At 43.0% G+C, this 24,800-nt stretch overlaps 1 pseudogene; it reads left to right on the top strand.

Annotated features, from left to right (window-relative positions):
• LOC102428040 overlaps positions 1–24,225 on the top strand; it is a 112,870-nt pseudogene extending 88,645 nt beyond the window's left edge.
• Positions 24,226–24,800: the final 575 nt, after the last annotated feature.

Genomic DNA, 24,800 nt, shown 5'->3' with positions numbered 1-24,800 from the left:
GCCCTGGGGTGCCTGCTTCATGTGGCAAGGTCCTTAGAACCAGTGGGAGGAAATTCTCAGGCTCTGCCTCTGCTCTTGCTCCAAGTTCACCTGAAGGACCAAATCTCTGATGCACTCTAAGGAGGCTTTGCTTTTCCCCATATGCTATTCATATCGCATGCCATTTGTGATTAGGGCCTGGAAACAACTTCTTTCTCTATTTGTGTGGTCCTGAAGCTTTCTCTCTGAGAGTTCTCTAGTTTTTTTGCCCACAGCTTTTGTGTTTTTATGTTACGCTTTGATAATGAGAGGGGCTTGAGAGCTCATTTCCCTGAATAGATAATTAAATTACTGGCTAGGTCAGAGTGAAAAGGGTTCTTCCAATCCGGAGAGGCTGTCCTGCATCCTGGCTGGTGGTCGGAGTGGGGAAATGGAGGCAGGTGGTGAAAAGGAGGTGGTAGGTGAGTGGTTAACCTTATTGCTTCCAGTGTCAAGGGCATGCTTCTTTGACATGCATTTTCTTTTTAAAATAAAATAAAAAAGTGATTTGGTTTTAGAAAATATCACACCTGATCCAGCACACCTGTCTTCAGAAATTATTCTTTAACAATTTAGCCAACTTACTACTCTGTTCAATACCTTTTTCCTCTAAAAATAAATTGAGCACCCTTTGAACCCTTTCCTTCCATTGTTTCTTCCAGGAAATTAGACCATATGTTTTCTTGGCTAGGAGTTGCTATCCTTGAATTCTCTTTCACAATAGATAAGCAGCTTCTAACTACCCTTGAAATGCAGGAAAGAACCAGGCATTTACAGGGGCCAAGGGACAGGGAGGCAATATGCTGAGACCTGAGGGGCACTCCTGTGAGAGTGCTCAGTGTATGCCCCTCATTGTTGCATCTCAGGGCTTTGTCATCTACTGTCATTAGCTAGTGGTGCAGGGCAACCTCTTCATGGGGCACATTTACAGCAAACATTGCCACGCTATAGGCTCTATAGCGTGGAGGGCATTCAAAGGGTCCTGGATGTCCTCAGATCATTTCCATCTATTACTATGAGGAAAATGCCTTACATGGAGGCAGGTGGTGAAAAGAAGGTGGTAGATGAGTGGTTAACCTTATGATGGCCCACATAGTGGTACTTAAGAGGCACTAATTACTGAAACAAATGTTGATGCTTTGTTCAAGTCAAGTAAAAGGCAAGGTATTTTTTAAATATATTTTATTGATTTTTTACAGAGAGGAAGGGAGAGGGATAGAGAGTTAGAAGCATCAATGAGAGAGAAACATCGATCAGCTGCCTCCTGCACACCCCCTACTGGGGATGTGCCTGCAACCAAGGTACATGCCCTTGACCGAAATCGAACCTGGGACCTTTCAGTCCACAGGCTGACGCTCTATCCACTGAGCCAAACCAGTCAGGGCAAGCAAGGTATTTTTTTAAGTCAAATTTTACCTTTAAGCAATACTAAATATTACAAATTTGACATTCAATGGCACAAATGTCTCATTTTTGTGTGATTGAAATACTCTTTCCTTATGCTAAGGTGAAACCTTGTATTAAGCAGTCTTCACTTTCCAAATGGGAGAGGAGGAACAGTTCGACCTTAGGCATCTGTTAAACCTCAGGCTTACTCTTCCTTCCACCTCTTAGGAGAGATGGGATATTGGACAAGCTAAGTAAACTTCACAACTCAGTTTTCTCCTCTGTAAAATGTATTTTCATCATTCCACTTTATTTCCCCATGGGTCAGTTTTGTGTTATACCAAACTGTGTTTCTGGTGAGAGGTATCTCCGCTTCTGGTTTCTGAGCCTCAGGCAGTCCCACATTTATACCTCAGGTGCAACCCAACCCCCGGGCTCCAGGCAGCCACCCAGAGAGCAAATAGCCCTCCTGAAAATTAACATTATACTGATTATGAGTGGTAGTTGGGTAGATCTTTATTTGAACAAGTAAAATGTAGTCTGGATAGCTCAGGGATTAAAAATAAGCCTCCTCTCTCTGTTTAATCATAATTATTTTGTGTTGCCCTCTATCCTTGGGTAAAGCATAAAGAGCATTCGGGTTTCTTATAAAGTGTAAGTCCAAGGGGTGGGGCAGGAAATGGGAGAGGAGGACCCTCAGGAGGAAAAGTTCCACGTTAATTTGGATGGGAAAGACAACACATGGCATACCAGAGTACCCTGTGGCTCAAATCAGAGCATGGTCACTATTAGCCCTTTGTTTTTTTAAGCTGAGTTACCTTTCTGTTTGTATGGCTACATTTGGTATGACATTGTTCCAACACACTTGTTTGAGACATTTCAAACACAGCAATTTAATGAGTAGCAATAAAAATATCTTTATTCACACAATGTCATTGGTTATTCATATAGTATGTATATATGTGTTGACAAAAAAAGGTGCAACATGTTAAACCGGAGAAGCTCAGGGGAGGTCCAACATGGTCAATTTTACTTACAAACCTAGAGACCAAAGTAACCACACAGGATGGTCTGAAGGTAAAAATTCCTAATTAAAAGTGGGTCATGGTGAGTAGTCACATCTTTGGCTTGACAAAGGTCGTTTAACTTAGACAATTTTTTATTGTCTTCGTGCATCTAACATATTTTTGAAATGTCAGAATAATCTCCTTTTTCCACAGGCACCAGAGCAGGTGACCACAGAACCCCTCATTGTTATCTTGTTGCCTGTATACCATCTGTAAATGTGAATTATTAACTATAAGTACCCATCACTATAAAAAATGCATGTGTCTCTCTCCTTTGCTTTTTACCCAATCCCAGAGATTTCCCTGCTTTGCTTTCTCCCTCCTCCATAATCTACACCAATGTATGCATTTCTTGTAAATCAGTACCCTTACATATCCTCCTTTGATTCTAATGTATAAAATAAGTTGCACAACTGCCATTCTCCAGAGCATGTTCTCAATCCGTTGAGATTTTGCTTTCCAGTAATGTCATCAGCTTACTCTTGTAAGGCTTTTTCTTAGGCTGGATGCTCTTTTGTTGGCAAATGTGATCATGTTTTGTATTTTTCTGGATGTGAAACAATTTGAGTTTTGAGTATAATTGCAGGGACATGGACTATGGGGAAGTTGCTAGGAACAAAAGACCAGAGCTACTGTTTAACATTGCTACAGATGGCTAATGACTTAAAAAGCATACCACTTTGTATACAAAGGTTGCATTTTTGAGGCATTGTGGTGTCAGTCCAGATAGCTTACCTGTGGGTTTCTACAACAGGCAGCAGTGGAGGTGAAGATTTTTTTCTAACACATTCATTCAACTTGTGTTATACTTTGTACTGTGAACAGATTGCTTGGATATGAGATTTTAAAAAAATAACAGTGTTAGGTGAAGGATGATAATGAGTTTTTATTTAATTCTAAAAGAGTAGGTTAAATTTTTTGAAAACTGTCATATATGGACAAGGACTACACTGCAATTGTGCCATCAGTAAAAAGACTAATATTTATTACTAGAGGCCTGGCGCATGAAATTCATGCACGTGGAGGGGGGAAGGAGAGGAGGAGGCTCCCTCAGCCTGGCCTGCACCCTCTCTAATCCGGGACCCCTCGGGGAATGTCCAACTGCCTCTGGCAATCTGGGACTGCTGGCTCCTAACCGCCAGCCTGCCTGCCTGCCTGATCGCTTCTAACCACCTCTGCCTGCCTGATCACCCTAACTGCCCCCCTGCTGGCCTGATTGCCCTAACTGCCTCTGTCTCGCCCCACACATGGGACCCAGGATTCCCTCCCCTGGCTGGTCACAGGCACTTGGGACCCAGGCCGGCTTCGCCTGGGCCGGCCATAACTGCAGGGGACTGTGGGCGGGCGGCTTCACCTGGGCCACAGACACAGGCTCCTGGGACCGTGGGGCGGGCAGCTTGTCCCTCTCCCAGGCCACAGCCCCAACTGCTGGTGCCAGGGACCATGGGGTGGGTGGCTTGTCCCTCTCTCAGGAGCAGGCACAGGCGCTGCCGCTGGCACCCAGGACCACAGGGCGTGAGGCTTGTCCCTCTCTCGGGCCACAGGCGCAGGCCTGCGCAGCCGCTGGTGCCTGGGACCATGGGGCAGGCAGCTTGTCCCTCTCCAGTGCCAAAGCCTGGCTGGTCCGCATTCCTCTCTCGCAAGCTCATTTGTGCCTGGCTGGTCCCCATTCTTCTCTCCCAGTGTTGAGTGTCTGAGCCCTTACGGCATGATGATGTGATGGCATGACGACCATTTGCATATTAACTCTTTATTATATAGGATTCCCACTGTGCAGTCTTCACTAGCCATTTCTCTAGTGGTTAGATAATATTACAGGGTAAAAATGGAGGGTAGATGACTTAATTCTTTGTTTTTAAGTGAGTCTAATGGTTTGGAGCTATCCAGGGACAAGTCAGACAATTCACTGGGGATATTTTTAGGTATTTCTTGAGTAACCCTTATATATCCACGATGGAAAGACAGCCAGGAGGAACCGCGGGAGGGCTCCAGAGCGTGTCTGGCCCATCTTGCTCCATCCCAATCGGCTGGACCCCAGCAGCAAGCTAACCTACTAGTCGGAGCGTCTTCTCCCTGGTGGTCAGTGCATGTCATAGTGAGCAGTTGAGCGGCCTTAGCATATCATTAGCATATTATGCTTTGATTGGTTGAATGGCCGACTGGTGGACTGGACACTTAGCATATTAGGCTTTTATTATATAAGATGGACTGTTCTTTAGAAACTATGTAAAGCCAGTAAAAAGACAAGAATATTTGCTATTCTCTCTAGAACTTCTAGCCAATGCAATAAGTTGGAGGAGGAGTTTGGCAGCGGGAGCAATAGCCACTGGAAAAGAGAAATTTAGTAATCATTACCAGCAGAAACCCTCACCAGTCACATCTTGGGTCTTTCTTCAGACACATTCTGTACTCCATGTATGGTGGTTTTAATTTCCTAAATGCTAGTATATGTCCACCTAAAGTTCCTTACTATTCCTTCTGCTTGAATTTCTCTTTTTCTTCCCCTTCCACTGGTTATGTCTTCCTTTTCCTTTAAGAACCAGTTCAACATCATGTATTTCAAGAAATACTTCAATACATTTAATTTAATTTTATGGTCCCATAATGCTTCATAGAATTTGTCTAAATTCAATTTAATTATTTGTGTAATTAATTGTGTAATGACTATATATCCTGCCAGAATATAAGCCCATGTATACAGATATTCTTGTCTTATTCACCTGTACATTTTTTTGCCTATCACAATTCCTTGCATGAGTAGGTACTCTAGTTTTATGGAATATTGAATGGAGATAAGCAAAAAAAGTTATTAAAGAGTAGCAGAGGACCTTTAGTAACAGATAAACATGATAAATTTTAAAGATTAAAACAGTATATTGCTTGCATCAGAACTGATTAAAAGATCACTAAAACAGAATATAAATCTTAGGAACAAATCCTCATTTAGATAAATTTGGTGTCTGATAAAGATAATACACTACTAGGTAAAGTAAAATTTACCTAACATATGGTGCTAAACAATTGGTTAGCTCTTTGGATAAAAATTATAGGGCTCTACATCCTAAATAACAAAATAAAATAAGAGAAAATAGCATATTTCATAAATGTGCTCAAAGGAACACTAACCTGTGGGCTGACAATAGGATTAACATGAAACAATAGTTCTATGGCTACATAAGTTTGGGAAGTGCCAAATTAAGCTAAATCAAACTTTATTTTTTTTTCCTTTTATGTTTTTTCCATTACCATTTATCCCTCTATATGCTCTTCCACAAACTGTTCTTTACTGCTATATTTAGTGAAGCATTTGGCATAATTATGTAGAACTATTTTTATTTTCAAATATAACATTGATTTGAGAAATTTGAATTAAAAACTCTGTTAAGGAAGGCCTTTCTAAACAATATCAAAGGTAGAACTGTAAAAGGAAAACTGAATTATTGAGGGTTCTTTGGTTATAAATAGCAGGAATCCTCTGGGACTAACTAAGTATAATAGACACTAATAGAGTTTCTAAATATTTTCTATCTCTCCAGGGGGAAATGTGATGCTTCTCTGACTCTGTAACATCTGACTTGGCCATGTGACTTACTTTGACCAATGAAAAATAAAAACTGATAATACTCTACTTCTGGGCAGAAAATTTAAGAGATTTAGCTGTTTTCTCTGTCCCTATAATCATGAAAATATGTATAAATATTAAAATCCTTTCAACCGGGGTCCTACATAGTTTTGAGGAGCATAACTTATTTGTCAGAAAAAATTTGAGTGAGAAAGAACTTTGGTTCTTTGGTTGGGTTCTTTGTTATCTTAGCATAGACTTACTTATACTGACTGATTCATTAAGGGTAAAGATGGTTATTGGATTCATATCAGGAGCTCATAGAGTCGAAGCTTGAAAATAAGCAGGCTTGGTATATAGTGTTCAGCATAAGAGCTTTTGGAGGCTAGGAAATCAAAATTATAGGAATGTTTTTTATAACAGGAGACAATAATATGGTTAGGGCACTTTAACAGAAGCCAGATAAATTCAATTCTTTTTCATTTACATTTTTCTGGAGCTAAAAATTTAAATTACAAAGAAAGCATATCCTATGGGCCTAATTTTTATCACATAGCCACCCTCTGGCTAAGGAAGGTTGGGCTTATGATTATAGTCCCACTAGATAATACCCTTATACAATGGCAGTGAAGGAATTTCCAAAATATAAACAGCCAGAAAATTTGAAAAAAGTACAATTCACCAGCTTTCAAAGAAATGCAAATTAAAACAATGAGATATTTTTATTTTTCAAATTTTTCAAAATTGATACTCTTTTTTTAAAAGGAGGAAAATTCCCTATATGAACATTAGATTACAGAGAAAACAGTATTTTTCTCAAAGTCTGTGATGAGTGTAAATTACCCAATCTCTATATAGAAACATTGGGCTATATTTATTCAAAATCTTCATAATGCTTAAAACCTTTGGCTAAATAATTTCACTCTGAAGAATTTAACCTAAGGAAACTTCCTTAGATTTGGGCAATTTATTTATAGGAATGTTTATTTTGGCATCATTTATAATAATACAAAATTAGAAGAAAAATTAGTGATCACGTATAAAAAACTTGTAAAATAAATTATGGTGTATCTATATACTGATGCAGCCATTAGAAATGATGTTTTAGAAAATGACTAATGACTTGGAAAACCATTCATGTTATACTAATATTATTAATGACTAGAGGCCTGGTGCATGAAATTTGTGCATGGGTAGGGTCCCTAGGCCTGGCCAGTGATCAGAGCCGATCAGGTTCCCCACCTCCCCGCCTCCCTGCTTCCTCCTTCCCTCACTCCCTCAACGCCCCGTCACCACCGCTGGTCACTCACCATGTTCCTCCCCCTGGTGGTCAACACACATCATAGTGAGCAATAGAACTCCTGGTTGAACTCCCGAGGGGACACTTTGCATATTAGCCTTTTATATATATAGACTAGAGGCCCAGTGCACAAAAATTTGTGCACTTGGGGGGGGGTCCCTCAGCCTGGCCTGTGCCCTCTCACAGTCTGGGACCCCTTGGGGGATGACCACCTGCTGGCTTAGGCCTGCTCCCCAGGGGATTGGGCCTAAGCTGGCAATCAGACATCCCTCTGGCAGCCCGGCAGCCCTAGGGGGATGTCTACTTGCCAGCGGGGAGCAGACTTAAGCTGTAGTCGGACATCCTTAGTGCTGCTGAGGGGGCAGGAGAGGCTCCCACCACCACCGCTGTACTGGCAGCCATCAGCCTGGCTAGTGGCTGAGCAGAGCTCCCCCATGTGGGAGTGCACTGACAACCAGAGGGCAGCTCCTGCGTTGAGCATCTGCCCCCTGGTGGTCAGTGTGTGTCATAGTGACCAGTCATTCCCAGTCTTTCTGCTGTTAGGGTCAGTTTGCATATTACACTTTTACTATATAGGATAGAGGTCTGGTGCACGGGTGGTGGCCGGCTGGTTTGCCCTGAAGGGTGTCCTGGATCAGGGTGGGGGTCCCGCTTGGATGCCTGGCCAGCCTGGGTGAGGGGCTGATGGCTGTTTGCAGCTGGTCACACCCCCTTCAGGGTTGGGGTCCCCACTGGGGTGCCTGGCCAGCCTGGATGCAGGGCTGACGGCTATTTTCAGGCTGGCCACACCCCCTTTAGGGTGGGGGTCCCCACCGGGGTGCCTGGCCAGTCTGGGTGAGGGGTTGAGGGCTGTTTTCAGGCTGGTCGGCAACTGAAGCTCCCAGCCTCTCCTTTTTTTCTTTTTTTTTTATTCTGGGATTTATTTTCCTTCTATAATTGAAACTTTGTTGCCGTCACTGGAGCAGAGAGCTGGCTCTTGCTCGCTGCAGTTCTGAGGCCACGGCCTGCTGAAAGCAGGTATCTGGGGTTTGTTTAGCTTCTATAATTGAAACTTTGTTGCTTTCGGAGCTCAGAACCGGGCTGCGGCAGGCAGGGAACCTTGGCTTTCTCCATCACTGGAGCAAGCAAGCCACCTGCTCGCTTCAGCTGCGTGGCTGCTGGCCACCATCTTGGTTGGCGGTTAATTTGCATATCGCCCTGATTAGCCAATGGGAAGCGTAGCGAAGGTACGGTCAATTACCCTTTTTGTCTTTTATTAGATAGGATGTAAAAAATGTTATAAAGCAGGTACTATAAAATACCAACTAGATAGAAAAATATTTAATGTGATCATATAATAAAATTTAATGAATTATTTGGGACATGGTCATCTAATAATGATATGAACATTTTTCTTTGTGTTTTCTGTATTTTTCAATGGTTCTATAATAGATTGTAACTTTTGCCAACAAAATCTAATTAATAAATGTTAATACAATGTATCACTTTCAGTACATTTTAAGAAGCTATTGATTCATAATAATTTTCACTTTAAAATAATGTGTGCCACAATTTTGTTTTAACATGCACTCTTCACGAATTAGAAACAACTATCTAAAAAATATTTGTTATCATTGAAAATTTCTCTGTGAAAATTAATTTTGACAAGTACTTTTCAGGTTATTTTGTGTAACTGGTGCCATGATATAGGATGGTATAAGGCTTTCCCTTGAGGAACCTATAGCTAGTAAGATTAAGACCTACTGTGCAGAAAAGGATAAATCTTAGATGGGAGAGAAGAGTTCATTTAAGTTTTACTTGGCATGGTATACTGACTAAAACCTCTAGGATGTCAACTCCCAATGTAGGATTGCATTTAACCTTACATTGTCTGTGTAAATGGGTACCTAATTTCTCTATATGAGGGTTAAAATGAAAGATCTATAATTCTAGCAATTTTATTTTTAGGTGCTGCCCTCCTTTCTGCCCAGTGTTTAAAAGAAAGATACTGTTTTTGAAAATAATCTAATATTAGTCTTAAGAAGTTGCCTTCTTCTTTGAAGAATGGATATAGGCTTGCCATTAGTTTCTAGTATTCCAAAAGACTTATTTCTTCATAAATTTATGCTTATATTTATTGTCTACCTCTGTTTTTATGACTATATGACAATGGATGTTTCTCCAGAAATTTCCTGGTTTTGCTTAATTTTAGGTCACTAACTGCAGTTATCAACACTAATGAAGAAATTCAAGCAAATACTCTACAATTAGTTATACTTTACAATTAGTTATACTCTACAATTAGTTGTACTCTACAATTAGTTATAATAATATGTTTATTGATATATGTGCATACAATCATATGTATCCCACCTACATTAAATAAACAATATAAGTTTCCAGTTAATGAAGTGTTAAATAAATAACATATATGATAGGGACTATTAGTGTCCTGAGAAGATGAAGAGCAGTCTAAGGGGACTTTAAAGGCTATAGAAAGATAGTTTAGATATTAAATATTATTCCAGATTGCTGTTGTAAAAAGAGAATAAGCTGTGTAGTAAATCTATATTTAAAAATCTATTCTCAAAAATCACTGTTCCATGGCTGGTTCCAGAAGTGAGCTATATTGTCTAGGAGTAATTTACTCTAGGCATTACATGCATTCCTGAAAAGGTAGGTGAAGTGTCATTTGCTGAATTAAAATTATTTCCATAACATCTACAATTTAGAAAAATAACTCCAGGGCTGTTCTAGGAATTATATATGAATTTAAGAAGCCAATCTATTTTTATCATTAGAAAAGAATGAAAATAAAGAACTCCATGATTAAACTTAACTATTTCTCCCTCCTCTTCATTGCTGAAGATTATGGAAGAATTGTCCCTGATTTTTAGCTATAGCCAACTGTTCCACTTATCCTCTCTCAAGCTAGAAAATTGTTTTATTTTCCTCTCTCTCCTATATTATCATTTTTTTCTTTAACAGTGGATTCTCCCATCAACACACAAATATGTGCTTATTACTCGCATTTTAGGGAAAATAAAACAAAACAAACAAACAAACAAACCAAAAAACACACTCTACAGACCATTTCCCTTATTGCTACTACTCTGTTTCTCTCCTAAGAGTTTCCCATACACATTCTAATTTCCCCCCACTCATTTTCTTTTGTATCCTCTTCATCAGGCTTTTGCCTACACCATTTCACCAAAATTCCATTATCAAGACCACCAATTACCTCCATGTTGCAATCCAAAGGCTCATTCTTGGTCATCATTTTACCTGACTTACAGCAGCATTTGACAACATTGTCTATGCTCTCTTCCTTGATGCATTTTGTAACTTAATTTCCATGTTCTTCTTTCCTGGTTTTTCCCCCTCTCACTGGCCAATCCTTCTTGGACTCTTTTGCTGGTTTTTCTTTAGAGAAACCTACCTGTAAACATTCAAGTAGTCCAAGGCTCATTCCTCGGACCATTCTCTTTTCCATCTCTATACATTGCCTATTATCTTATTCGAATAGTTCCATAGTTTTAAATATCATCAATTCTCTGATCATTGCTAGTTTATATATTTGGCTATAACCTCTATAGATAACTCTAGACCCTATCCCTAATTCTCTATTAAGCACTCTACTTAGGTGTCTGCTATGTACCTCAAACCAAACAAGTAGAACAGAGTTCTTACAATTTCCCTTAAAACCTCTTTTCCCTCAGGTCTTAAATGTCCCAGCCATGGAAATGGTTGCCCTCTAGTTGTTTGTCTTTGATTTCTCTCCTTCTGTCCTAGTCCAAATTTGATCTGTAAAAAAATCTTACAACTCTACTTTCAACCTTCATTATGGGTGTGACAAGTTTTTAGCAGTTCTACTATGATGGTCCAAGGCACCATTATCTCTTTCCTATTTAAGAAGCAATAGCCTCAGGGGCAAGATGGCTGTGGCATTACTGGGGGCTGCATGCCCTTGGTCCTAACATGGATTGGATTTATAGCTAAAGTACTATGCAGTCAGGTTGAAAAATAAGAGAAGTATAGCTGACTGGACATATTTTGTCTAAGGAGCTGAAACAATGTAAAGACTGGTAAGAGAGGGGGAGCACCCCTGGATCTGGTGCTTGGCTGAGAGGCCCAAGTGATATTGGCTACAAAGCTCCCTTCCCTTGAGAGTGTAGACTCCCATCCCCACACAGACATCCCAAACCCCAAAGAGTAGAGCCTGGAAGGATAGCCTGCCTAGCACAGGGTCGTGGAATCTAGAGGAGATCTGTCTGCCTGGAAGGCTGGGTCAGTACCTTCCCAATGAGAGAGCATGACTACTGTGGGCAGCCCCAGTGACAGACATTCATCCCAGGCTCTTCCTGCTGGAAAGGCTGTGCTGCAGTGTTTGGCTCCAAAAAAAGGGGGGGTGGGGGCGGCGAGCCTGAGGGCTTCACCCAGCAGGAACTTTGTGAGATCCTCTGCTTTCCTGAAAGGCATTGTGCACAGCCCCAGAAAGTGACCAAACTTGTGGCATGGGGACAGAGGAGAGGATTCTCACACCTCAAGGTGGGGTTGGAACCCCACCCACCACCTGAGGAGCAGGTCCATCCTGTGGAGATGACAACAGGGCAGATTGCAGATTTTTGACCCACACTGAGGAGAGTTGGGAGCATGAGTGGAGCTGGGATTCTTGGCCCCAGCTTTATTGAGACCAGCAGTGCAGAGAATCAGAGTCCTGTGCGGGACTCACTTTCTAACACCTTCTGCTTGGACATGTGGTGTAAGAGCACAGGGTCCTCGCAGAGCAGGGTTTTTTTGGATGGGTTCCCCCAGGAAATGAACAAATTCTTACAAACATACAATCTTTCAAAACTTAATGAATAAACTCAAAATAGATAAAGAACTTAATTGTAAGTTGTGAAACCATAAAAATCTTAGAAGAAAACATAGGCATCAAAATCTTAGACATATCACGTTGCAGAATCTTCACAGACACATCTCCTAGGGCAAGAAAATCAAAGGAAAAAGTTAACAAATATGACTACATCAAACTAAAAAGCTTCTACACAACAAAAGAAACCATCCTCAAAATGAAAAGGGAACCCACTGTATGGGAGAACATCTTTTCCAGTGATACATTAGACAAGGGGTTAAATTGCAAAATACAGTCAAACCTCATTTCTGGAATGTCTCCCATCAATTAGATTCTCGACCAAGTTGTTCATATAAAAAATGTCTGGGTTGTAGAACCAAACTTCCGTTTTTCAACCTGAAAACCTTTTCATGCTAATACCTCAGCATGACAAAAAGCATCTCTCAGGCAATAAACAAAGGAGAGAATGCTTTTGTTGCTGGCTAAATCAATGATTAGCACAATTTTAAAACATAAGGAGGCCATCAAGAGTGCTAAGGGTATGAAACAAACAAGGATCATAGGCAATTGAAGAAGTAGGAAAACTGTGTTGATTTGGATGAAGGAAAAGCAGTTAGCCAGTGACAACATTTTGGAGGCAGTGATATCTGAACAAGCAAAGATGCTGCATACTGATCTCAAAGACACCCCTGGAATGAGTGCTGAAAGTAATCCTTTAAGGCTAATAGGGGGTGGTTCAATAAATTTAAGAAGAGAAGTGTTTACTTATACATTTAATAGTACATTAAACATGTACTATATATAAGAAAGGTTAAAACAGGGAGTCATTTGGGGATCTGGAATGAATTAGTTCAATCTACATTATTTCTAATGGGGGAAAAAATGGCTCCATTTTCAAATAAATCGCTTCTTAAGCAGCCTTCTGGAATGAATTAAATTAGAGAACCAAGGTTCCACTATATATAAAGTACTCATACAACTCAACAAAAGGAAGATAATCCAATTTAAAAAATTGGCAAAGAACCTAAATAGACACTTCTCCAAAGTGGACATACAGAAGGCCAAGAGATGTGTGAAAAAATGCACAAAGTCACTAATCAGAGAGATACAAATTAAAACGACAATGAGGTATCACCTCACACCTGCAAGAATGGCTACATCAGCAAATCAACAGGTGACAAGTGCTGGTGAGGATGTGAAGAAATGGGAACCCTAGTATACTGCTGGCAGAAATGCGGACTGGTACAGCCACTATGAAAAACAGTATGAAGTTTCCTCAAAAAATTAAAAATGAAACTCTCACTTGATCCAGTGATCCCACTTCTAGGAATATATCTTGAGAATTCAGAAACACCAATCAGAAAGCATATATCCACCCCTATGTTCAAAGCAGTGATATTTAGAATAACTAAGATATGAAAACAGCCCAAGTGCCCATCAGTAGAGGAGTGGATAAAAAAGCTGTGCTACATTTACACAATGGAATACTACACAGCTATAAAAAAGAAGGATCTCTTACCCATTGAGACAGCATGGAGGGACCTGGAGAATATTATGCTAAGTGAAATAAGCCAGTCAGAGAAAGACAAGTATCAATGACCTTACTTATATCTGGAATCTAATAAACAAAATAAGCTGATGAACAAAAAAATCCAGAGATAGGAAAGCATGGAACAGATTGACAAATCGCAGAGGGAAGAGGGAAAGGAGATGGAAAGAGATTGACCAAAGAAATTATATGCATACTGGAGGCCCGCTGCATGAAATTCGTGCACAGGGGTCAGGGGGGGCCCTTCAGTCCAGCCTGTAACCCTCTCCAATCTGGGACACCTCTGGGAATCTCTGACTGCCGGTTTGTGCCCACACTTTTAACAGATGACAGCTCCATTGTTGTTTCTTTCTTTTCATGCTTAAACCCATTGGAATTAGTAGGTATTTAAAGTGTGTATACATTTTGGGGGGACACCCTGTATATCTCTAGTTAGCGGTGAAGGGAACCAACGGTAGATTTGGAACCCCCAGACAGGGAACCTCACTCACTCCCTGCATGTCTCCCCACTCCACTTTCCACCTTCGCGGGCAGCAGGAGAATCAATGTTTTCTCTCATTAACTCAGAAAAGCACGTTCTGTCACCCGCTGCCCGGCAGGAGTGTGCTAGGCCCCGAGTGAGCAAGGCTCAGTCAAGGCAGCCTTCGCTAATGGGTGCCGGCACACAAAGTACACATTCCTCCTCTGCAGTCGCCCCAACTATCCCACTGTTTCACTGAGAGGATGGAACTCCTCACCTCCTCTGGGTTCCTGATCTTGAATGCTGACCGAAGGCACCTCAGCGAGGGCCGCCCTCACCCACCAGGTGTGTCTATCTGCACCTGCTCCCGCCTTAGCACCTGCATTAGCCCCACGGAGGTGATCTCATCACTGCACTGGCCTCTGCAGGAACAGGGCATCACCACTCTGCCCTCTCACTGTCATCTCACAGGCACCCACCCTCAGCACCCAGAACACCCAGACACTCTCTAAAGGACATGAGCTTGTTGGAGGGGACATGCGCACATCCTGTGGGGGATGTAGGCATGCTGGGGTTGATGGAAGTGTGGCGGAGGGACAGGGGGGAACTTGCGCATGCCATGGTCCGGGACTGTTGCAGGCGTGTGTGGGTGACAGCACACTGGGGGATGTTCGCACACCACAGGGGGAGGAGAGGATGTGCGCACTGGAGGCCTGTGGCTTTGCTCATCTGAAAACCCCCATGGCATGGCCAGGAGGATGTCAATCTGGCCTGCCATGGTGGCTGTCCCTGCGATCGCGCACATTCTGGGCCAGGAGGCGGGACTTCTTCAGCCACTCCTGGGCACTGATGGCCTGAAGGCGCTACTTCAGCTTGGCCCGCAGGCTCTGCTTGGCATGCTCACAGCTGCCACCACCACCTTGTGGGGAGTACAGGCTGCCCTCCGCTGGCCTGCCTCCCCTGCCCAGAGGCTCTCCGTGCACGCTGCCCACCAGCCTGGAGTGGCCGGGGCGGGGCAGGATGCCTGATTTCGAAGCCAGGTGTCCTGCCCCGACCCTGGCTGCTTGGCACCTGCTTGTGGAGGCCCAGAGTGGCCGGAGGACGGGAACACCTGCCTCCCAGCCACTTGGGGCCTACACTCGTGAGCACTGCCCACAGGCCCACCATCTTTGTTGGGTTAATTTGCATACTCACTCCTGATTGGCTGTGGGTGTCGCAGAGGGATGGTCAATTTACATATTTGTCTATTATTAGTATAGATATGCATAATCCATGGACACAGACAATAATGTGGCAGAGGCTTGTGGTGGGGCGGGGACCTGGAGGAGGGGGAACAATGGGGAAAATGTGGGACATTTGTAATACTGTCAATAATAAGGATAAAAAAAATAAAAATACTTAAGGAAAAAAAGCAATAGCCTCCCAATTGACATCCCTACTTCTCCTCCTGTACTTCTCCATCCCAACTATACTCAGCACAGCAGCCAAAGTCATCACAAATCTGCTCATGTTACCTCTCTGTTCAACCTCCAAAATATTTTCTGTTCACTCAAAGAAAATGGGGGCTGGCTAGAAGTGGTCAATGAGGGAAAAAATGGGACATCTGTACTACTTTCAAAAATAAAGATAAATTAAAAGAAGAGAAAAAACCAAAGTCTTCGAAAGGCCCTGCAGCTTAACATGATCTGCTCTTCCTCCCTGTTATCTCTTTGACTGTACCTCCTGCCACTCTCCCTGCTACTTACTCCATTTTGACTTCACCATTTCTTCCTGCTCCTTTAACACACTAATTAGACTCCCAGGTCAGAGCCTTTGCACCTGCTTTCCCTCTGTCTGGAATGTTTTTTCCTCAGAAATCAAAGTGGCTTACTCCCTTATATTCTTCTCTTAGTCATATGGCATATCCTCAGTGAAGCTTTTTTGGCCATTCTAACCAAAATTACAAACTCCAGCCCAATATTTCTTTTACTCCTTACATACTTTAATAAAAATGTCTATCATTTACTCCAGTATATTCAACACAATGACAGAGATTTTAGACTGCTTGTTCCTATCATTAAATCAGTAACTCATTTGTATATTTGTTTAAAATCACACAATGAGTTGAGCATTAGGATTCCAAATATAAAAAAGACATAATCCTCAAAACTTACACTATACTAAAAAAGTAAACAAATAAACACTGAGGTGCATAATCTTAATTCCGGCACATTGCCTCTAGTGTGAGATCTTTACCTCACTAAATTTTCCAAAATAGAGGTTAATATTTTTATGAGTTGATGTTATTTTTGTAATTTAAATCTTTTTGTTAGAAATTCTCTTGTAAAGAATAAGCATTCTGGAGTTCAATCACAGACTATTGTAATTGTATAGACTATTTATACAGTTATCATATAAAGCTAAAGAATTTGCCAACCAGAAATAATGTCTTAATAAGATTAACGATACTCATTATTTACTAGAGGCCCATGGAAGAAATTCGTGCACTTGGGCGGGGGGGGGGGGGGGTATCCCTCAGCCCAGCCTGTGCCCTCTCCAATCTAGAACCCCTCAGGGGATGTCCGACTGCCGGTTTAGGCCCAATTCCGCAGGGGTTGGGCCTAAACCAGTAGTTGGACATCCCTCTCACAATCCAGGACCACTGGCTCCTAACTGCTAGCCTGCCTGCCAGCCTGATCACCCCCTAACCACTCCCCTGCCAGCCTGATTGCCCCCAACTGCCCTCCCCTGCTGGCCTGGTTGCCCCCAGCTGCCCTCCTCTGCAGGCCTGGTCCCCCCCCAACTGCCCTCCCCTGCTGGCCTGATTTCTCACAACCACCCTCCCCTGCCAGCCATCTTGTGGTGGCCATCTTTGACCACATGGGGGTGGCCATCTTGTGCGATGGCATGAGGGTCAATTTGCATATTACCTCTTTATTATATAGGATTGGATAGTATCTACCAGATATCATGCTAAACACTTTGCATGCATTATTGCATGTAATATTTATAACAACACCATCAGTTGGATATTACTGTTGTCTCACTTTTATAGATAAAGAAAACTGAGGCTCAGGGAGTAATTTTCTGAAGGTTCCACAGATGTAAGTGGTGGACCTTCCAGTCACACCAAGGTCTGTCTTATTAATTAAGCCCAGGTTCTTGATAAATGAATATGTTACACTTGCCCATAGTATTTCATAAATAATTCATAGAGTGGAAGCTGAAATACTTTCTCTGATTCTTAATCCAATGCTTTTTACACAGAAAATTACTATTTTTGTTTCAAAAGTTTTTTTCTATGTTGTTTTTAATCTATGGTGGGTATTGTAGAGTGTCCTAAAATTCACGCAAGATTTGCAATTGAATTGAATTGCAAATCTTGCGTGAATTATGGGACACCTTTAGTAAACTGTATCTGAGGATGTGGGAGTATTGACAAATACAGATATATTAAGTCCTACATGAAAACAACTATGTTAGTAGTTATACTATAGCCATCACTATTATTTATTTATTTATTTATTTATTTATTTATTTATTTATTTATAATTTGCACCTGAGGATATGTGTGTTTTTTAAATTTATTTTTAGAGAGAGAGGGGGAGAGAGAGAAATATCAATGTGAGAGAGAAACATCAATTGGTTGTCTCCTGTACATGCCCTGACTGGGAATTGGACCTGTAACATTTTGGTGTACTGGATGACACTCCAACCAACTGTGCCACCTGCCAGGACCTTTTTTTCATTTACTTTTTAATGATTTAGAATTAAGAGAGAAAATTTAAATGGAGTCACATCTATTTTTTTTTAATTCTCACCAGAGTGAGGATAGTTTTTCCATTGATTTTTAGAGAGAGTGGAAGGAAAGGGGAAGGAGGAGACAAGGAGAGAGAGACAGTGGAGAGAGAGAAACATGGTTGCCTCCCACACACTCCCCAGGTTGGGGCAGGGATTATACCTGCAACCCAGGTACATGCCCTCTATGGGAAATTGAACCCAAGAGCTTTCTGTGCCTAGGTCGATACTCTAACCACTGAGCCACACCCACAAGGGCTGGAGTTACATCTTTATAACAATGTCAATAGTCTCTTTTGTTTATGTCATTAAACCAACATTCTGCAGGAGAGCAAGCCATCTTAAACAGTTCAATAGTGCAAGAGCAATGAAGTAGCTCTATGAGGTCAATTGATATTGTACATGACTGTTTACATGCAAACACACACTGTAATCGTAGAACAGTTTGCTATATAGCCAGAGAAAATGATTGTAAAAGTGTTTCCTTTCCTTGCATCACTCAGAGAATTGTTTACTCTTCTTAATGACAGAACGATTTGTGTATTTTTGCAATCGCAGTAGGTAGCTGTAGATAACACTGTGATAATGCCAATAGAAGCACAGTATGGTAATGTAAAATTAATGAGCGAAATGGCAATCTTCTTTTTAGGCAAATTACACTTTATAATACAAAGCACCCACTCAATTAGTCTGTTCTCAGGACCAGAAAACGTGGGTATTGCTGTGAAGTATGTATCTGAAGATGTGGGAGCAACTAAGAAAGATGGTTGCTATTAATCAACAATGTACAACGGTTGCTTATCCTATATAATAAAAGAGAAACATGCAAATTAACCATCACTGTCACTCCGCCACTTCGCTACGCCCACCAGCCAATCAGAGCAACTATGCAAATTAACCCAACAAAGATGGCAGTTAATTTGCATATGCAGGCTCGGAGCGAAGACTGAAGATGACTGAAGATGGTGGCAGTCACGGAGCTGGAGCGAGCAGGAGGCTTGGGTTGCTTCCGGCGACGGAGGAAGCTAAGCTTCCCACCGGCCCTGAACTCTGCTCAAGGAGGGGCTGGGGGCCTGGGCTCTGCTCAAGGAGCTGGGGGAAAAAAAATAAAAAGGAGGGGCTGGGAGCAGTCAGAGTGGAGAAGCCAAGCCTCACTGCTGCGGCGGACCAAAGGCCTGGGTCCCGGGTGCCAGAGAAAAACCGGTGCCGGCAGCCAGGGGGAAGTAAGGCCTATTGCGTGACTCTTCGTGCAACGGGCCACTAGTCCTATATAATAAAAGCCTAGGTGGCATCACGCCCTCGCATGACCCCCTTGCTCGACACCCTCGTGTGATGCCCTTGCGTGATGCCCTCGCTTGACTCCCTTGTGAGATGCACTTGCGCAACATTGTCACAAGATGGCCACCACAAGATGGCTGCCAGAAGATGGCCACTACAAGATGGCCACGTGCACAGCGGAGGCGGGGCTCGGTGGCCGCTCCGCACAGTGAGGTCTGGGGTTCCCACAGCTCTGCATGGCACGAAGGAGGCCGGTCCCAGCAGAGGAGATGGGTCTTGGCAGGGGAGGGCAGTTGTGGGCAATCAGACTGGCAGGGGAGGGTAGTTGTGGGCAATCAGACTGGCAGGGGAGGGCAGTTGGGGGCTATCAGGCAGTCAGGGGAGGGCAGTTGGGGGCGATCAGGCTGGCAGGGGAGTGGTTAGGGGGTGATCAGGCTGGCAGGCAGAAGTGGTTGGGGCAATCAGGCAGCAGGCAGGCGAGCGGTTAGGAGCCAGCGGTCCCAGATTGTGAGAGGGATGTCCAACTGCCGGTTTAGGCCCGACCCCTGCGGAATTGGGCCTAAACCGGCAGTCAGACATCCCCTGAGGGGTTCCAGATTGGAGAGGGTGCAGGCCGGGTTGAGGAACACCCCCCTCCCATGCACGAATTTCATGACTGAGCCTCTAGTAATATATAAATAAGTAAACACTAACAATATGCATTTACTCTTTTTGAATTTATTTGTTGACTCTTTCATGTTGTCAACAACATAATTGAAACTTAACCGACTTGTAGTTAATAAAGTAACTAAAGTAAGTAAACAAGTATGTGAATGCCACCCCAAGTTTTCCTGCTTTCCATAAATGGTATATATTCAATATGTCAGCAAAATACATAAAGACCTAGCCTTGCTTACCAGAGTAATTATCACTTTCATCATTGAGGCTGAGACTCTGATTTCCATGCCTAGTGTTGAGATAAATTTCTTAATGAATACTAAAAAAATTGTATGGTGAGGGAAAAGTACTGAACTTATATGCATCATTCTCTGAACTCCATTATGCACTTGAGAAACTGATAACCAGACATCTCTTAATAGATTGTACTTTTAATTCATCCAACTTTTAGGGGAAATATATGTGTATTGCTCACAGAATTAATTTATTCATCTAAAAATGTGCATCTAGTGCTTACTCTTTGTGAGTCACTTGTTATTGACAGAAAGAGAAGACCCTCAGAATGGAGGCTGATGTCAAGTGAAGGAAGAGATAGCAAAGCCAGCAGGAGGCATCATTGGCCAATTGAGATAATACTCTATATACAATCATGGATTTGTTTTTCTTAATTAAGCATGATACCATAAACATTTTTCTTATCTTAACATAAATGTATTCTTTTTTTTTTTCCTCACGAGAAGGGAAATTGGGTCAGGTTACGTATCTGAGAAATTTTGAAGTAGTGAGGGAAAGATGGAGGTTGAGGGCTTTTGAGGGAAGGGTGAAAGAATAAGAAAAAATAATGGGAGGAACCAAGATGGTGGCATAAGGTATACACTTGTATGTGCTGTCTCCCACAACCACACCAAAACTACAACTAAAAGACAAAATGGCTATCATCCAGAACCACGGGAAAGTTGGCTGAGTGGAAGTTCTACAACTAGAAGGAAAGAGAAAAGTGCATTGAGACTGGGTAGGAGGTGTGGAGGCGCCAAGAGTGGAGGTATGGAGGCGCTCAAAACGGGCTGGCAACTGGGTGCACTGTTTTTTTCAATTGGAAGGGAGATATAAGCTCCTGACTGCTCTGAACTCCAGTTTCCGGCGAGACTCTGGGGATCCAGACTCCTCCGGGACGAAACTGGACTGTCTGGCATTGGGTCGGAAAGCAAGGGTGGCTTTCTTGCAGAGGTGCTTGCAGGGATCATTGTTACTGTATGGGGGCATGGGATGTGGGGACATGGAGATGCGGAAACCTGGAGACACAGAGACGTGGAGACGAGGAGACGGCTGACGGGCAGCCATCTCTGTTTGCTCCGCCCTGGTGATTCCCTGAGACCCCGCCCCATCCAATTTACAACCCCACCCAAGCTGTGCACAACGGCTTATGCATATGAATGGTCTGTCCTTTCACAGCCTAACCTAACAAACTGCAGCTGGGTCAGAGAGCTCCAAAACTTCCAAACCTCGAACAAAGAGGAGAAATCTGCAGATCTCATTGTAGCTCCTGCTGGGTGGCCTCAGGCAGTGGCTGACTTTGCACCTCCTTGGACATCCAGGAGCCAGTGTACCCAGTGGTCAGATACCAGATTTCAACTCCTCACATCCATAAGTGACACACTCAAGAGGCAGACTCAGTGAGCACCAAAGCCCCACTGAAGCAAGTCCTGCCCCATAGGGGTGTCTCCTTGCCTAAGGGTGCCATTTCCAGCACTGCAAAAGCTGCTTCTTCCCCTGTGAAAGCTTCTATATCTGTCACCAATGCTAAAAATTGTGAGGTACGAAAACCTGAGTGACTTCAAAAAACTCCTGCTAGTCCTTTGAAAACAGAGGTATCGAAAACAATCGGGAAATCAGCCGAATCCCAGACAGTTCGGCCCAAAGAAGAAGTAAATAGAGAAACTTGTCTGCAGTCTCACTCTAAAGACAAATCTACAACACCAGGAGCAGGAGTCAAGCCGTTTCTGGAGCGCTTCGGAGAGCGCTGTCTAGAACACAGCAAAGACAGCCCCGCGCTGAGCACGCCCCACAGGACCCCCGTGGTCACTCCAAACACCAAGGCCATCCAGGAAAGACTATTAAAGCAAAAACACATCTTCATCTACGACCCATGTAGCGCAGCGGCTCAAGCAGGAACGTGAAAAAGAACTAGCATGTCTTCGTGGCCGATTTGACAAGGGCAATTTATGGAGTAAAGAAAAAGGCAAAAACTCAAGAAGCAAACCACTAGAAACCAAACAGGAAATTCACTCTCAGAACACTCCCCTCAGAAAACATCAAGTTGTTTCAAATATCCTGTCAAGTCCAGAAACAGAAAAGGAAAAGGTGGCAGGAAAGCAGACTCCAGCACAGCCCCCCAGCCCAGAGCCCGCAGGTTTCACTGAATGTGAAATGACGAAGTCTAGCCCTTTGAAAATAACATTGTTTTTAGAAGAGGAAAAGTCTTTAAAAGTAACATCAGACCCAAAGGTTGAGCAGCAGACCACAGTGGTACGTGAGACTGAGATGAGCGTGGATGACAAGGATGACATCAATAGTTCAAAAGTGATTAACGACATCTTCAGTGATGTCCTGCAGGAAGGCGAGCTGGATGTGGCCAGGAGCCCGGAGCAGATGGGCCAGGCAGGAGCCTAGAGCGGGGAGGACCAGGAGGATGCCCTGAATATCTCCTCAATGTCGCTGCTTGCTCCACTGGCACACAGTCGGCTGGTAAGTCCAGAGAGTTTTGCTTCCTCGCCTAGATTGGAACTGAAGGGCAGTAGCATACATGAGAGTCCCAAATCAGGAAAGTTCCAGTGAACCCGTGTCCCGCGGGCCGAGTCTGGTGATAGCATTGGTTCTGAGGACCGTGAAGACCGTGACCTTCTTTACAGCATTGATGCATACAGATCTCAGAGAATCAAAAAAACAGACTATCCTTCAATTAAGCAGATTGCTCGGAAGGAAGATGCTACTTCAAAATTAGAGGGAAAAAAGAATGCTGAAGAAAAGAGTGTCTTTCCTTGTCAGGTGAACATCAAGCAGAAAATGCAGGAACTCAACAATGAAATCAACCTGCAGCAGTCGGTGACCTACCAAGGCAGCCAGGCCCCGAACTGCTGTGTGGACGAGGAGCACGGGAAGGGGTCCCTGGAAGAAGCCGAGGCGGAAAGACTGCTTCTGATCACAACTGAGAAGAGAACACTTTTGATTGATGAGCTGAATAAACTGAAGAGTGAAGGACCTCAGAGGAAGAATAAGGTTGGTCTCCTCTCCCAAAGTGAATTTGTCCTGTCCAAAGGGTCAGTCACTTTGTCATAAATCCATTTGCCTCTCAAGGCAGATTTTGTCTGCAGCACAGTTCAGAAACCAGATGCAGCAAGTTACTCCTTCCTCTTCATACTGAAGGCAGGAGCCAAGAACATGGTGGCCACCCCGCTGGCAAGCACTGCCACTTCTCTGAATGGTGATGCCCTGACGTTCTCCACCACATACACTCTGGAAGATGTGTCCAATGACTTTGAAATCAGTATTGAAGTTTACAGCTTGATGCAAAAGAAAGATCCCTCAGTGCCAGATAAGAAGAAAAAGGCATACAAATCCAAGGCTATCACTCCAAAGCGACTTCTCATATCTAGAACTACAAAAAGCACCCTTCATTCTTCAGTGATGGCCAGCCCGGGCGGTCTCCATGCTGTGCGCACCAGCAACTTTATCCTTGTTGGATCTTACACGCTGTCCTTGTCTTCAGTTGGAAACACTAAGTTTGCTGTGGACAAGATAAAATATGATGTAAAAGAGAGAGAGCTACTGGGATATTTGTTCCAGGAAAAGGTGCCCTTTTTATCTCTTTTGGAAGGTCATATTTATTTAAAAATAAAATGTCCATTGAATTCAAGTGTTGAAGAAAAAGGTTTTCTAACCATATTTGAAGATGTGAGTGGGTTTGGTACCTGGCATCGAAGATGGTATATTCTGTCTGGAAACTGTATCTCTTACTGGACCTACCCCGATGACAAGAAACGGAAGAATCCCATAGGAAGGATAAATCTGGCCAATTGTACCAGTTGTCAGATAGAACCAGCCAACAGAATTTTGCACAAGACGCAACACTTTTGAATTAATTACTGTCCGACCACAAAGAGAAGATGACCGAGAGACGCTTGTCAGCCAGTGCAGGGACACACTGTGTCACCAAGCACTGGCTGTCCGCAGACACCAAGGAAGAGCGGGACCTCTGGATGCAGAAGCTCAATCAAGTCCTTGTGGACATTTGCCTCTGGCAGCCTGATGTCTGCTACAAGCCTTTCGGGAAGCCCTGAGCGGGACAGTTCCCGTGCGCTCAGCGGTGGCTTTGAGCTCCGTCATATGTGTATCTTAAGAGCGGCAGATATGCTGATTGCATTTTATGCTTTAAAAACGAAAGGGTATGTGCCAATATTCACTACATATTATGCAGTATTTATGTCTTTTGTATGTAAAATTTCAACTGATTTGTCATTCATAAATGCCTGGAGGAAAATTCATTATAGTTGATTTTGCTAAATCTTAATCTAAAAGCCTCATTTCCTAGAAACCTGATTATTGAGTTATTCACGATAAAACGTTTGTTTGTTTTTAAGTAAGGAATTGTAAGTTGTCTTGTTGGAGCTGTGGGTCTCAGCACAGAGGGGTCTTTGGGAGTTAGAGCCACTCTTTAGCCTCATAGGTCTTCCTGTTGGTTGTGGGCTTTTATTGGATGTATCTTGTTACTGTCACACTGAAGACATTTCTAAGGGACTTCACAGAAACGTTTTTAGTAATGGAGGTAAGGGCTTTTTAAAAGAGCAAATGGGCATTCGTTTAAAGCTGAGGCTTCTCCAAACAGGAGATGCAGACTTAGGGGATATTGTGTGAG

This window comes from Myotis lucifugus, unplaced genomic scaffold (genome assembly GCF_000147115.1).
Source record: "Myotis lucifugus unplaced genomic scaffold, Myoluc2.0 scaffold_29, whole genome shotgun sequence".
In the NCBI taxonomy this organism is placed as follows: domain Eukaryota; kingdom Metazoa; phylum Chordata; class Mammalia; order Chiroptera; family Vespertilionidae; genus Myotis; species Myotis lucifugus.
Note: the sequence above shows the minus strand (reverse complement) of the source record. Positions and strands in the feature narration are given on the sequence as shown.